Here is a 15,566-nt window from a genome sequence, read left to right as displayed (position 1 = left end):
TCTGTTTTTGATAAGTCATGTGGAAAGTGGAACTTTGTCTCCCTGCTCTCAAACACAGGGAAGAAGCATATTTTTCTCAGGTCCCAGAATCACCAGAGTGATGGCTTCCTCTCCCGCCTGCACTTTCTCCACATTATCCCCTCGGGCGCTACGTCATCTCGTCTCTTCCACAGTCCCCCGACAGGAACTTCTGGAATACCAATCAAGGCCACATATAAAAGAGGATCATATCAGATCAGACTGTAGGTTGCAAACGAAATAACTAGTTACATTTATTACCAATCAAAAATGTATTTGCACAGAAGATATACTTGCAGGAATTATTCAAATAGAAACCTTCAGCTGGGTTAAGAATGGAATCATTGCTGATCAGACCCATCAGTCACTTTTGCAATGATATACAATTCCTGTAAAAGTTCCCTCGTCTTCATGATTATGTAAAAGACCTGCTTTTGAGAAAGCAATCTTTATTAATGAGCCATAAATTCAGTCTCCCCACTGCCTGCTGCAGAATTTGGTAGGAGTCTGGTGAAAAAAAGATTCAGAATCATGAATAGGCTGTTTAAAAGCCTCATTATAGCTGTTTTGTGATTAAATCTTCATTATGCAGCCATTTATGAGGGCGTCTCACCACACCCGGTAGCTGCTTCTGTACCTTCCTTCCTCTCCCCGTCATTGACATGGTTGTCAGAAGAGAAAGCGGCCGACGTGGGCTTATCAGGAAGAGTCAAGCAATCCCATCCATTAGTATGATGTGATTTTATTTTACAAACTGTTTAACAGCTGGGTGAAGGACGGAATTGTGCAGGAAAGCCCAGGTGCTTATCAAAAGGAAAAGGATCATTATCAGTTCTGCAAAGTGATCGCCTACAGTCCGGCTGGCAGTGAGGAAATCGTAAACCCCTTCTCCCCTGGAGCAGGTGGCAAGTTCACTCCTGAGGTTTGGAAGAAGGGTCCCTTTACTCCCGGATCCTTTGTGCCACGGAACACATAAAGTGTAATCCTTATGCACAATCTCGAGAATTTCTCTCTCCTCTCTCCCTGCTGTGCCCACTTGCCTTGAACTTCATGTCAGGACTCACCCCCTACGAGGCCAGGGCCCTGAACGTACAATGTCAAGAATGTCAGAGGTTGGAGGATTCTACCGGAAAGACAGCCGGGCTGGGTCAGAAGGTCTGGGTTCTAGCCATACCCACCATTTACTCGCGGTTGGTGTAGGTGGTGTCAGAAGTATGAAGCATGCCTCCGTAGTATGTGCGTTATTATAGCGAGTATAGACAATATGGACAGGAGACGTGATAGAGCTGGTTCTCAAAGGCTTCGTGAAGACATGAGAATTTGAGCTGAATCTGCAGGATGGGTGTAATTGAAAGTCTCCACTGTGGAAATTCGTATTCAGTGAGAACACTTGAGAATGAAAACCCCACAATGTGGGGAAAGCTTAGAGAAAGAGACGGTCAGCGAATAATTGTAGTGTGTTAGCCATTCTGCTGTGGCTCAGCATTCCTCCCTGCGTGCCTCAGCTACTGGGTAAAACCCATTATGTGAGGCTATTTTTATCGGCAACCTTGAACAAAATAAACTTGCCCTCAACTCCAGGTTATAGTTCCCACATACAGGTTATTGAAGGCCGTCAAGAAGGCGTTCGTGACGACTGTGTCTTTAGGAATGCTCCTTTTAGGAAAGCCGATCATTTTTATCTGTTAGCTTTGGGTCTATCTTTTCAGAGAGGCATAGAAATACTGAGGTCTTAGAGGGTCCCGTCCAGATCGGTCTCCATCTCAGTCCCCCAGGGGCCATCCAGAAGGCAGTTTCTTCGGAAATATCTAGGCTAAGGAACAGGTGGGAATGTGCTATGTAGAGTAAGATAAACAAATGATTTAAGATTAAGGCCTCACATAGGAAGAGGCTGTTGAAGGCCCTATATCTTCTATCACTCACCAAATGGCCGAGTTTTGAAGGAGGCCCTCAGGAAATGGGGCAGCAGCCGTGGCTGGCCTGTCCATCTGCGTGTGCGTCCATAGGTAGGTTTACCTGCTCTGGAACACACTGAAGTGCTTTCCAATTAACCGTAGTGGTCGCCATATTTTATTTTTCTCTTCTATTTCCTGCTGCTACATATGTTTGTAACACTGGGATGGCCCCAAAGTCCCTGGATGGTTGGAAGCTTCAATGAAAGAGTCTGTGAAACCCAGATGGTTTCACCAGCAAATTTCACAAACATTTAAGGAAACAATAATACCGATGTACACAAAATTTCCCATAGAATAAGAAAAGAAAGAATATTAACCACTTTGCTTTATGAATTGCCATAACCTCACAAGGGCAATGCAAAAAACAAGATCTATGGGCCAATCTCACCCATGAATACAGATGCAAAAATGCTAATCAAAATATTAGCAAATTGATTTCAGCAACGTGTAAGTATATATTGTCATGGTCAAGTTGGATTTATTCTAGAAATGCGAACTTGTTGTCAATGTGGTAAATCACATAAATAAGATAAGACTATATGATCATCTCAATGGGCACCAAAAAACAGGTGTTTGATAAAATTCAACATCTCTTTATTATGAAATTTTCAGCACATTAGTAGTAGAAAGTATATTCTTTAACCTGATGAATGTCATCTTCCCAAAACTACAGCAAGCATCCTACTCACTCGTGAAATATTGACACATTTTCTATTGGAATCAGAAAGGAAGCAGCTCTCACCACTGGTGTTCAGCCTTGTATCCGAGGCTCCAGCCTGTGAAATAAGATGAGACAAATGAAAAATACAAAGATTGAAGAAAAAAAGGAAGAAAGAAAGCTTTCATTACAGCCAATTATATGGCCAGGTAGTAGAAAATCTAACATAAGCTACAGATGATTAGAATGAATAGATTCATAAGAAACTTATAAAACTTAATACATTTTTAAGTTTTTATTACAAAGTCGATATAAATTTAATACCTGGATTTCTCCATACCAACCATGAGCAGTTAGAAATGATATTTCAAACAAATACATCATTTAAAATAACAGCAATGGGGGGCGCCTGGGGGGCTCAGTCATTTAAGCGTCCAACGTCAGCTCAGGTCATGACCTCACAGTCTGTGAGTTCGAGCCCCACGTCGGGCTCTGTGCTGACAGCTCAGAGCCTGGAGCCTGCTTCGGATTCTGCGTCTCCCTCTCTCTCTGCCCCTCCCCTGCTCGTGCTCTGTCTCTCTCTGACTCAAAAATAAATAAAAACATTAAAAAATTAAAAAAATAAAATAAAATAACAGCAGTATCATCAACGAGGTAGAAGGCATATCTAACAAAGATACCTGGCAGGAAAAATGGTAATAGTGGGCTTATATATAGCAGGCTTTCCCAGAAAGGAGAATAATGGAGATCAGTCCCCTGGTAAACACACCAGTAACCCGCCTCCTGGTCAGCGTGCTCCTGGTATTTCGCAGCAGAAAGATGAATGAGAGTCTTTTTCTAATAAATTGCTTGTAGTGCTATTTACCTCTTGTAAAAACAAACAAACACACACCCTGGAACATATTGTGTTTTGAGGGCATGATAGACCGGAGAATGTCACATGAGCTACACAATTTGTTGAGTGTACGATGGGGACGATCTCTAACCAGCGTGGTCTCCTTTACGTAAGCAATATTCCACAGGCATCACTGACACATCAGGTGGTGAATCTGAGCCCCCACACACCCGAGACCGGAGGAAGAAGAATCTCTCTGGAGCTCTGTGGATGCCTTTGGACGTTTCCGAAGGAAGAACACATTGCCCGCATCTTGTATTCTTATCCTGCATCCTTTGAATTATGAGTAATGTTTTCTGTTGAATCCAATCTATAATTCACATATGCCTGAGTTGACATTTCTACCCTTTGTGTTCTATTAGACCTGTACAGAACACCATCAAACATTAATGAGGTATTTTAAAGAAGGCCTTCCTATGTGGACAGGTGTATTGTGTTATGGATTGCAAAACTTGACACTGAAAAGGTATAGATTCCTTGCAGTGGCATTAACGTTTCTGAAATGTGTGTGTATAAGAAAACTTGAAAGGCTGACTGTAAGATTCATTTGAAAATCAAAAGGCTGAAGGCAGCCCAGACATTATTGACAACGAAGGAGTAGCAGGGCTTGCTGTATAGATATTAAGATTGCTGTAAGCCTGTACTCATTAAGATAATGTGGCATAGACTCAAAAATCAACTCATGACTGAAATGGCATAAAAACCCAAAGGCCAGGACTACATATTTAGGGACATTTGATTTACGACAAATGTGTCACCACAAAGCAGTGGGGAGAAAACAGTTATTTCAGTAACTATCCCGGGGAGTATGCACTAAAATAAATACACATATAACACATAAAACCTCTTTCTCACCCATATATCCAAATGCTCCAAGTGGATTACAGTCCTAAAACGAAGGACAAAACAATAAAAGTTGTGTAAAATAACGTAAATGATTGTCTTCATGATTGCAAGGTAAAAAAATTTCTTCAACAGGACGTAAAAGATGTATACATTTCATCAACTACATTACAATTAAAAACTTATGTTCAGGGGCACCCGAGTTGCTTAGTCTGTTGAGCATCTGACTCTTGATTTCGACCTGGGACATGATCTCACAGTTTGTGGATTTGTGAGATCGATCCCCAAATTGGGCTCTGTGCTGACAATGCATAGCCTGCTTGGGATTCTCAATCTCTCTCTCTCTCTCTCTCTCTCTCTCTCTTTCTCTCCCTCTCCCTCTCCCTTTCCTTCTTTCTTTGCCCCTCCCCTGCTCATGCTCTCTCTCTTTCAAAGTAAATAAAGAAACCTAAAAAAAACATTCATTAAAGACACACTCATGAAGGTGAAAAGCAAGCCACAGATAGGGAGAAAATACGTGAACTTGAATAAGCTACAAAGGGCTCATGTCAAAAATATATACAGAACTACACTACAAGAAAAAGACATCCCTGTGGAAAAGTGGATAGGGGACCTGACGAGGCACATCACAAAGAGAGGATATTTCAGTGGCCGATAAACACGTGAGAAGCTACTGAACCCTCTTGGTCATCGGAGGAACGCAGATCAAAGCCACAGTATGATCCGTCCACCGGTCACCAGAATGGCTACGATTAAAAAGACGGACAATACCCACTAATGAAGAAAACGTGCAGTAATTGCTGCTCAAGTACAGCGTGTGGACGCGGAAGTTTCTACCAATACTTCTGAAAAGAATTTGATGTTCTCTACTGATGTTGAGGACGCTTACACTCTGTGGCCTAGGGGCTGCATTCCTTTTTTTATATATAAAATTTTTAAGGTTTATTTCTTTATTTTGAGAGAGAGAGAGTGGGAGAGAGAGCATCCCAAGAGGGCTCTGCACCTCACTCTCAGCGCAGAGCCTGATGTGGGGCTCGAACTCAAGAATCCTGAGAGCACGACCTGAGCTGAAACTGAATCAGACAGGTGAGCAACTGAGCCACCCAGGTGCCCCCGTTTTTGTTTTTTTAATTGTTTTAAAGTTTATTTAACAGGAGCTGCATCCCTAAGTATGAACCCAATAGACCAGTGTGCATGTGCGCGTCAGAGCAGACCTACAAAAATGTCCGCAGCAACAAGCGCGATAGCCCCAAACTCGAAACAACCCAAACACCCGTCAACCCTACGAAAGATGCGGTGTGAGCATACAACACACTACCACACGGCAGTGAATGGCACCTACTACTGCTACATGCAGCGGCGTAGACAGAATGCACCAAAATGACGAGGGAAGAAAGATAAGAACACACGCTTCATGTACATCAAGGTCAAAAACAGATAAAACCAAAAAAGGTCTAGGGGTAAATAATTGCCTGGTAATGTACAAAGAAAACCTAGGAGCCAAGAAAGGAGAATGTGGAGAAAGGAAGCGTCTGCGCCGTCGAGGAGCCCCGCAGTGGATGGCGAGGTTCTCGGCTCTTGGCCAAAGCCCCATTTCTTGACCTGGCCGGGGGTCATGCGAGTGTCCAGGGCACAGCCATCCATTAATCTGTACACTCATGTTTAATGCGATGCCTTTATAACACTGCGTTACCAACGCTGTCCAAAGCAGAGGACTGTGAAGGACTTAGACACTACAGCAGCCATCATTTTCTCCAACTAGAAAAACATTGGGTTTGCAGAAATCTTGTGTCATACAAGGCAGGAAATCTCCATCCCGATCCGCCTGACATTTGGGGGTGAATAAGTGGGTAACTTTTTGTGTGGGGGTGTGCGCTGTGCATTGTAAGATGGTCAGCACGGTCTCTGACGTCTACACCCCAGACAACACAATCCCATCTCTCATGTCTATCCAGCAGATGCCAGAGTCACCCGCTCCCCTAATTGTGACAGCCGGCGGAGAACCACTGTCTTGGAGGAATTAACACTTGAGGTGTTGCTTTTCTGTGCTCTGGTTACACATTTTCTAGAGTAGCCTTCTCAAGAGTTCTGTGTTTTGGAGTTTTCTGTTACCTTGTGCTCATCACTCTCTTCCAGTTTTCTCTGGCCGTTTACTTGCAACCCCCCCGAGATTCATTCCTCCGTAACTTGTTCGTCAGCTACACGGACCCACGTGACTTGAGGAACGGGCAAATGCCTCTCATAATTATTGTAAATACCATGATGCAAGTCTCGGTACCATCGTTCGAGGGGAGATATTTTAAAATGGAATGCCATGCCAGCGGGAACCAGCTGATGTCCCAGAGACTCTAGTCTCAGTCCTTATGAGACACACAGATTGGCAGGACACCCCGGGCATTAGCCCACCACTAATCCTGATGAGGGATGAAGGTACAAGGGGGTCTTCTCCTCCATCTGTAGAAGCCCGCCCCGCCCCCACGCCCCCTTCCCACCCGTCCCTAACTCCACGCCTTCTCTGGCTTCCACGTCAACAAAGACAGATTTCAGCAGCCACAACTCAACCTGTCATTCCAATTATACTTCTCAGGGAGCCACATCAAGAACCAAAAGTATAGGGTGAAACACCAGAGTCTGCCGTGGCATTTTGTGTTGTTGTTGTTTTTTTTCACTGCTCTATTTTAAGTCATTACCAGTAACTGGAATCTGTATACCTCACTGAACTTTTGAAAGCAAGCTCATTTACAGCACATTCAGTGTGCAGTTTGGGGAACATGAGTAACCGGTTTTGCTAACTTTGTGTATTTTAATTGGCTGACAATTTGCAAACCCATCTGTGGGACAAACAATGATAAGCCACCCCCGGTTTTTTCAAAAAAACAAGCAGAATCACGATTGGGCTGAACGTATTGCTTATTTTTCGAGATGAAGTCAAGACCAGTCCTCCAGTCCCTGAGGATGGATTCTCTCTCGGGTTTACGCCCTCTTTCTGGCACCTTCCGCCCCAGCCTCTCCTTCCACAGGTGCAGCTGGCTGGGGTCAGTGCAAGGATGCTGGGCCCACAGTCTGGGGTGGATGGTTCCAGGAGCCTGGGCTTCCCAAGCCTGACGCCTCCCAGTGGCCTGTTCCCTGGCTTTGCACCTGCAGGCCAGCCTGCTAGTGGTGTCTGTACTATCTTTGGGACACTTGGCCATCATGCCTCCCTATCTGAGCTGCCAGAACCCAGTTCTAGAGCGACATGCTCTCTCGGGCTCTTCAGTCCCCGAGTTCCTCCCACGCCTCCTTCTCTGACGCACGTAGTCAGGACGAAACGTGACTTATAAATGTGTGCCTCCTCGTTTCCCAGGGCACATTCGCAGCCCCTTTGTCTGTTTCTTGGATCTCAACTTCTTCCCGCATGTGTTCCGAAAGAGTAATTTCACGCATCAGAATGACTGAGACTCCTAAAACATACATGCACCGGAACGTTCTGAGCACTTGAATCTTGGTGACAACCCTGTCACATAGATTCTCCTGTGATCGCCACTTTACAGATAAGGAAACTGAGGCACAAATGAGCTAAGTCAGTTGGCAAAGGACACAGAATCAAGACGTGGTTTGAGGTCCGGATATGTAGCTGTGGGAGCAGTTTCCTAGGACCAGGATGCTGGTGGGGGGCCCCCACAATCACATGTCCAAACAGGCCTCCCCTAAACCACCGTGGCTCGCCCGGTCTGTGTCTCCATGCTGTTAGTGCTATCTCTACCTTTGTCTTGTCCGCCCAAACATCTTATGTTCCCCTGGACGGGTCAGACAGGGTCATCTGAATCTCGCTGTCCCTCTGTTAGGGCCTCACAAGGCCGAGAGCTGTTTTTGCTACTTACCAAAACCGTTTTTTAATTGCTTCGAAATATCAGCATGTTAAAAACTCAGTTTATATCAACATGCTGTTGAATCTGTGAATGATTTTCCAAATGAATGTTTTTGGCCAGAATGCTCTGCTCCCTTCTCTTCCTGTGTTCAGGTCGTTAAGGATGTACCCTTGTCTTTCTTTGTCTTTTCTTTCTTTTCTCTTTTTCTTCTTCCTCCTCCTCTTTTTTTTCCCTTCATTATTCCACCTTTACCCATCTTCCCAACCACGCTCTCTTCTTTGTTTCTTTTTTGTCCTGGAATATTTTCTGAATTGATTTCAAGTGCTGACCGCATCCACACCGGGACCTGAATGACTCCGTGCAGATTGCTCATAGTTGTTCTGGAAAAAACGGCAAGGAGGAGCGGGGGTCCAAAAAAAAAATAAATTTAAGAAATACAGCATTAAGGAAATATAAATAGATTTATATGCAGAAGCCACTAGTAAGCCTGGAGCCACTGCCAGAATAATGTATGCTATAGATCTTTAAGAGGAGGACACAACCTGGAGAATTCCCCACGTCTGCGTGACACCAGACTCCAGAGAACGTTTTTGAGAGTTACTCTGTGAAGAGTAAACACAGATTCAAATGAAAGCTTTCATTTCTGGAGCCACGGGGCCTGGGGTTGAATTTACCTTCCTTCATGACATAACCGGAGGCCTTTGGGCAAGTCGCTACACTGTTTGGGGGAATAACCACACTTATTTCTTGGGATTATTACAACAGACGTGTGCTCGAATGACCTAATGAAAGGTGTTTTCAATTTTTATTTCTTTGTTTTTACTTTATTTATCTTTACTTGATTATTTCTATTGACCATGCGAGTACCCAAAACAAAAGAGCAGATGTGCCCATGACAACAAGGGCTCTGAGAAAAGCATGGGTCACTCCATCTTTCTTGACGCATTAGCTTTCACAACGACTGACCTGGAAGAGAGCTACCGTTTTGTGGCTAGCTTGGGTCGCGTGTCTGGACTTGCGATGATTGTGAGGAGCGAAAAATAACGGAGAACGTACCTTTTAGGCCCGGCAGCCGTCAGTTCCAGACGATCCCCAAACCAGAGACCATTATGTTGACAAGTTTTGAGCTGGAGCCATTAAGAAGAATAAGTAAAATAGATTTATTTGCTTGGATGTGATTCAAGATTGTTCATAAGTTGCTTTTGTTTTTTTAAGTGTGCCCATTTATTTTGAGAGAAAGGGTATTAGCGGGAGAGGGGCAGAGAGAGGAGAGAGAGAATCGCAAGCGGGATCCGTGCCGTCGGCACAGAGTCTGATGCAGGACTTGATCTCCCGAACTACGAGGTCATGCCCTGAGCAGAGGTCAGGAGTCGGACAAACATACTGAGACACCCAGGCGCCCCCTCAAGTTACCTTTTAAGGTAGTTTCAAGGTCACCACTGTGTGAGAAGTGGCTGTGGCTATCGCTCTGAATATGGAAGAGCCACGGTATCGGTGCGTCCGTAGCCACTTCTCTGTGAACTCACAGAGCTTGCTTGGCGGTAATTTTTCTCTCTTCTGCTTCCCAGATTCTTTTCACTCACTTATTAACTGCAGTTTATTCTTGAGTAATCCAAGCGTGCGATCTTCTGCAAACATATTAGATATTAAGATACTGGTGAGAGAGGTGGGTAGAAACCTTACGGCATTTTCTCTTGTGGCAGGTGTCAGGCCGACTGCGGTGATGAAGAATGGTATTGCAGGTCCCGTCTGAAGATAGCAAGCCCTCACACTGATGAAAAATCTCCATAGACATTCTATCGTTTTATTTCAAAGCAGGGGAGACGAATCTGTGTGTAGCAGAGAAACATTGATTTTAATGTCCAGTTTCAAGAGATTGTCAATTAACAAATAGAAACGTTTGTTTTGAAAGCTGTAAGTCACAGTTTTCCTCTGCACATGGGACAAGTCCCTTGCGTGTGACAATACCCTGATGCTGTGATAGTAGGTCTCAGTCCATTTATGCTGCCAGAACCAAATGCCACGGACTGGGTGGTGCCTACACCACAGAAGTTCATTGCTCACAGCTCTGGAGGCTGGAAGGTCCACTGTCAGGACATCAGCACGGCTGGGTTCTGGCGAAGACCCTCCTCCGGGCTGCAGGCTGCAGACTCCTTGCCATGTCCTCCCGCGGTGGAAGGGACACGCTAGCTCGCTGGGGTTGCTGCAAAAAGGCAGAACCTTCATGATCTAACCACACCCCCCCAGAGCCCCATCACCTTTGGGGTTAGAATTCCCACAGAAGAGTTTTGGGGAGATGCGAATATTCGGACCCTAGCAAGGTGTGAGGGTGAACAAGAGCCAGAGGGGGTGACTCGGCCCATCATTGTGTAAGAGGAACCATTGCACAAGCCCTAGGTTCACAGCCTTGAAGGCCTGCAGGGTGCCACACAGGACCTTGGTGAGAGAGAAGGTCCGTGTCATTGAGTCTGCTCCCAATGAGAAGGCTGATCCTATGAGGTCCTAATAGCAATGAAAAAAAAAAAAAAAAAATTCTAGAGGCTAATTGACTCCTATGAGTTCGAGTTTCCTTCTACCCCAGAAGTAGGCAGACTTTTTCTCTAAAGGGTCAGATGGAAAATATTTTAGTCTTTGTGGGTCATTTAGTACCTTTTGCGACAACTCGACTCTCCCATTAGAGCGCAAAAGCCAAAAAGTGAATGAACGTGACTCTGTTTCAACGGAACAGAGATCATACCCTAAACGTATTTTTTCTAGCCTTTCTTATGCCTGTACTTCTGGGCACTGGGATTTGAACTGCACGGAATTTGCCTACGTCAAGAAATACTGTTCTTCTTGTGATTTCTTAAAATTGCTAACCACTCTTAGCTCATGAGGCATACCAAAGGTGTGTCAACCTTGGCTGAAACCGTGCTCCTCACCGTGTGGTCCACAGACCTGTGGCTTCACCCGGAGGCTCATCAGGAATGCTGATTCTCAGGCTCTGTTGCAAACACACTCTGTCAGAGCTAGAAGACTAAATATCAGGAAGGCAGGGACCTCGTCTGCTCTAGATGTAGACCCAACACAGTGCCTTACACACAGTAGCTTCTCAGACAAATATTTATTAAAAGAATGCCTCCAGGAGTTTGTTCAGGCTCCCCCATTATAAACAACTAAATCTTCTGGGAGTACGTGCTCGAAGGGTTAAAACGAACTTCTGTCATCAGTCAGAAGTTTTTGCTTGTTGAAGGGCCAGAAATACGTGTCCCCCTTAGGCTCATGGTATATCCTTCTCCAGGAGGACTTAACCATGATGATTTTTGCCACATACACAACAGAAGAGTAAACTTATGTGAACTAAGAGGCTGGAGGTTCTGCAAAATTAATACACTGGATACAAATCAAGATGCAAATAGATTTTGTGGGTTATGTTGAAACCGTGGTAAACATGACGCAGAAGACAGGTGAGAAAAAAATACGTGTAGAGTATGATCTCTTGAACCAAGCACGGAGAGAGAAGAGATCTCCCCAGGGAAGTCTAAAAAATCTCTAAGCCTCCTCACCCAGCCTCCCGGGTACTGACTGTTCTTGTTCTGACACAGCTCTTGGGGAGAATACCCTTCCTTGGGGAAAAGAAGGCTTTTGAGGAACAACACAGAAGAGTGATGAAGTGTCATCAAGGCTGGCTTCGTCGGTTGGGATCTGAGTCAGAAAGGAAAGGCAAGTGGGTATGTACGAGGGACCCCTGGGAGAGGAGGCTCACTTGTCACGCACACAGTGACACTAACTAAACATTCCAAGGAGGAAACACGGACAATTGTGTCTTGTTCTGCTACGAAATTGCATTTCCCTGTCAAGAATATTAGATCTCCTGCAAGTTAATAAAAATCACAATATCATTAATTTTAGAGCTGCGGTGTAATTACAAATCATTAGTTCATCTGCGTCATATATTCTAAGGCCTGGAAAGGTTCAAGAATGTATTTAAGCAGCCAGCGCTACAGGTGACGGCCTCCTAGCCTCGTTCCTTGCATGGAAAGAATGCTTTCTAATCAATATTCACAGACAAACTTTCAGTATTTATGATATTATTAATTCAGGTTATAATGAATTGCTTCAGACTTCTTAGATAAAAAGACGTAATATCGGGATTCAGTTTGGAGGCAGTATACATTAAGAGGTCAAAGGTTGTCCATAGGAGTTGTCGTTGTTTTTTTTTTTTTTTTAACATTTATTTATTTTTGAGAGACAGAGCATGAGCAAGGGAGGGGGAGAGAGAGAGAGGGAGACACAGAATCTGAAGCAGGCTCCAGGCTCTGAGCTGTTTGTTACCACAGAGCCCGATGCGGGGCTCGAACTCACGAACTGCGAGATCCTGACCTGAGCCGAAGTCGGACGCTCCACCGACTGAGCCACGCAGGCGCCCCAAGACGGTTAAACAAGTGGAATTTACCCTGGATACTAGCCTTTCATGTCAGTAAATGTCATAAAATCTGGGTATGTGTTGTGTTTTACATACTGAGAGAATGAGATTATGATCGTTAACGATTTCTTTGTTGTTTCACAAAGACGCGTTCTAATGCACTTTCTACGACCTCTTCCGACGTGTCCAGTCTGTGCGTTCCCCCGTCAGACTCTAAGGTCTGTGCAAGGAAGGGCCGTGTGGCCCCAGGCAAGCACAGCGCTTGGGACGTGGTGGGGACGCAGCGGTATTGTTAAATGAGTGACCCGTGGATGTTGCCAAAACTTATTTCTGTCCCACCTTGGTCCTTGTACTTCCCACTCTGAGGGCTGTGTGGCTGAACTTCTAATTTATAAAATCCCAAAGGAAGAAACCGACTTAGTACTCCTCACACACCCGTTCCTTTCCAGAAAGTAACCACAGGGACACGGGCAGCAGTAGGAGATAGGAGCCGTTGTTTGCAGTTGGTGGGTTCGTGGCACCCACGCATGTTTCGGTAAAGGAGGAGAAAGCACTGAATCACCAGATCCTTCTTTTCTTAAAACGGAAAGGTGAATTATGACCATTTCGGTGTCTACTCGGTGAAGTGTCTGATATTACCGTGCAATACTACACGAGGATCGGTACCTAAATGAAAAGAAAAAAAGGGAGAGCTTAATTTCCCAGGACCGATGTGAGAGCTGGAGAAAGAGCGAGGAGGAGGCCGGCCGGGAACACTAAGAAATGCCGAGAATCCAGCAGGGCCGTGGGCCCCTGCAGAACCATGAGGCCCCACCGTGACCCTGCTCCCGTGGGGGATGGGCTGACAGGCCGGCAGCACGTGGCCACAGGCTCCTCCCCACACACTGTGTGGTGGCCACGGTGCCACAGGCCTCACGTATCAGGAAATGATGAACAAGACACCCCCACAAACCGGAGCCCCCAGCTCCTCAGATAAAAGAATTTTAAGGAAGCTTTTACTTGGACTTACAATAAATTGTCTTGTTTTCTGGAAGGCCTGCGGTCTTGCTTACTTCTTGGCCAGTGTGCACGTTGACCGGCGGGAGAAACGCAGGGGAGGGAAATGATCTCGGGCCCAGGGGGCCACAGCTTACAGGGATGGCCCCAGACCTCTCCCTTCAAGGCGTGGCACCATTTTTGTTTGGCATCACTTCCGGGTTTGGGTGTTGGACACTTTCTTCCTTCAAACCTCACGTACCAGTGGCTGATTTGCAAATCTGCAGCATAAATTCAAGACACTCTCCAGTTACTTTCCTAGTAAACCGTATTGTATGATAGCAAATATGAAAGAATCCATCCTGCTAAATGGCTTCTCATTACTATAGTAATAGTCCGAAAGGGATTATAATAGCACCGGAGCTCAGGTCTTTAAAGTCATGGGTAACTTCTGTCGTAAGATTGGATGAACACATCTATGTGGCTTTAACCTTATTATTTCTCATTTTAGCCAATTTTCCAAAATAACCTGATATGAATAACAAACTCTGACACTAAGATAGTTTAAGGGATTTATGCAGCAACACGAACTAGACTAACATTCACATCATCCGGGGAGGGTTTCAGGAGGAGAAGACAGAGATGAGGGGGCAGAAAAGTTACTTGAAGAAATCAAAGCTAAAAACTTCCCTAACCTGGGGAAGAAAACAGACATCTAAGACCCGGAAGCCCAGAGAATTCCCGATAAAATGAACCTAAAGAGATCCACATGAGCCAGTGGTAACTCAGAATGGATTAAAGGCTTGAATGTACGACCTCAAATCCTAAGCCTCCTGAAAGGAAACAGGTGGTAAGCTCATTGGCATGGGTCTTGATCCTTTTTTTTGGATCTGGCTCCAAAATTAAAAGCAACAAAAGCAAAAATAAAGAGGTTAGAGGACATCAAATTAAAAAGCTTCTGCACGACAAAGGGAACATAATGGGATATTTGCAAGTCCTATATCTGATAAGGGGTTCATACACAAAATATATAAAGAAATCATAGAAGTCAACAGCAAAAACAAAACAATCTAATTAAAAAATGGCCAGAGGGTCCGAATAGCATTTTTTCCCCCAAAGATGACCTACAGATCGCCAATCGACACATGAAAAAATAGCATCGTTAACCATCAGGGAAATGCACGTCAAAGCCACAAGATTACCACCTCACGCCTGTGGCAATGGCTATCGCCAAAAAGACAAGAAACAACAAGAAGTGGGAAAGATGGAGGGGAAAAGGAACCCTTGTGTCTCGGTGGGCGTGTAAATTGGTGCGGGTACTGCGGAAAGCAGAATGGAGTTCCTCACAAAACTGCAAATGGAACTCGCATGATGTCGAGCAATAGCAATTCTGGGAAAAGAGCCAAAGGACGTGAAAATACGGATTCCACAAGATATGTGCACCCTCGCATCCACAGAAGCATTACGGACAGTGGGTGAGATCCGGAAACACCTGGGTGTCCATCGATGGGTGAACAGACAGAGGAAATGCATATACTTGCACTATGACGTACTACTCAGCCAGAAGAGTGAAACCTTGACATTTGGGACAACGTGGCTAGAACCTGAGGGCGGTGCCCTGAGTAAAAGAAGTCGGAGAAAGACACAGACCGTATGTTCTCACTTACTTGTGGAATCTACACAAACAAAGCAAACTCAGACGCAGAGACCAGGCTGGGGGCTGCCAGGAGTGGGGGCTGGTGGGTGGGCAAACGGGTAAGAAAGTCCAAAGGCACAAAGTTCCAGTTATAACATAAGCCGTGGGGCTGCAGGTACAGCAGGGCCACTTGGCAACTGCGGTGGAAAATACTGCAGTCGTGTATTTGAAAGGTGTCAGAGTAGATCTGTTCTTTCGTATTTATTTATTTTTGAGAGACAGGGCACGCGAGGGAGTGGGGGAGGGGCAGAGAGAGAGGGAGACTCAGAATCC

At 45.1% G+C, this 15,566-nt stretch overlaps 2 long non-coding RNA genes across 3 annotated transcripts in view; one reads left to right on the top strand and one right to left on the bottom strand.

Moving 5' to 3' along the window:
* The window catches only part of LOC109491759, a 55,842-nt gene extending 43,347 nt beyond the window's left edge, over window positions 1-12,495 (top strand). For both annotated transcript variants that reach the window (XR_002736029.2, XR_006585863.1), the window contains exon 5: window positions 9,921-12,495. This is a non-coding gene — a long non-coding RNA (uncharacterized LOC109491759). The remainder of the gene's footprint in view (window positions 1-9,920) is intronic.
* A 13-nt stretch (window positions 12,496-12,508) lies between these two features.
* LOC123380311 lies at window positions 12,509-15,532 on the bottom strand. The gene is made up of 3 exons (XR_006585864.1): window positions 15,265-15,532; window positions 13,632-13,878; window positions 12,509-13,288 (listed from the first exon to the last, which is right to left on the bottom strand). It is a non-coding gene; the product is annotated as an uncharacterized LOC123380311 (long non-coding RNA).
* Window positions 15,533-15,566: the final 34 nt, after the last annotated feature.

Source organism: Felis catus, chromosome D1 (genome assembly GCF_018350175.1).
Source record: "Felis catus isolate Fca126 chromosome D1, F.catus_Fca126_mat1.0, whole genome shotgun sequence".
Taxonomy (NCBI): Eukaryota; Metazoa; Chordata; class Mammalia; order Carnivora; family Felidae; genus Felis; species Felis catus.
The sequence above is the reverse complement of the archived record's forward strand: the minus strand, read 5'-3'. Positions and strand labels throughout refer to the sequence as shown.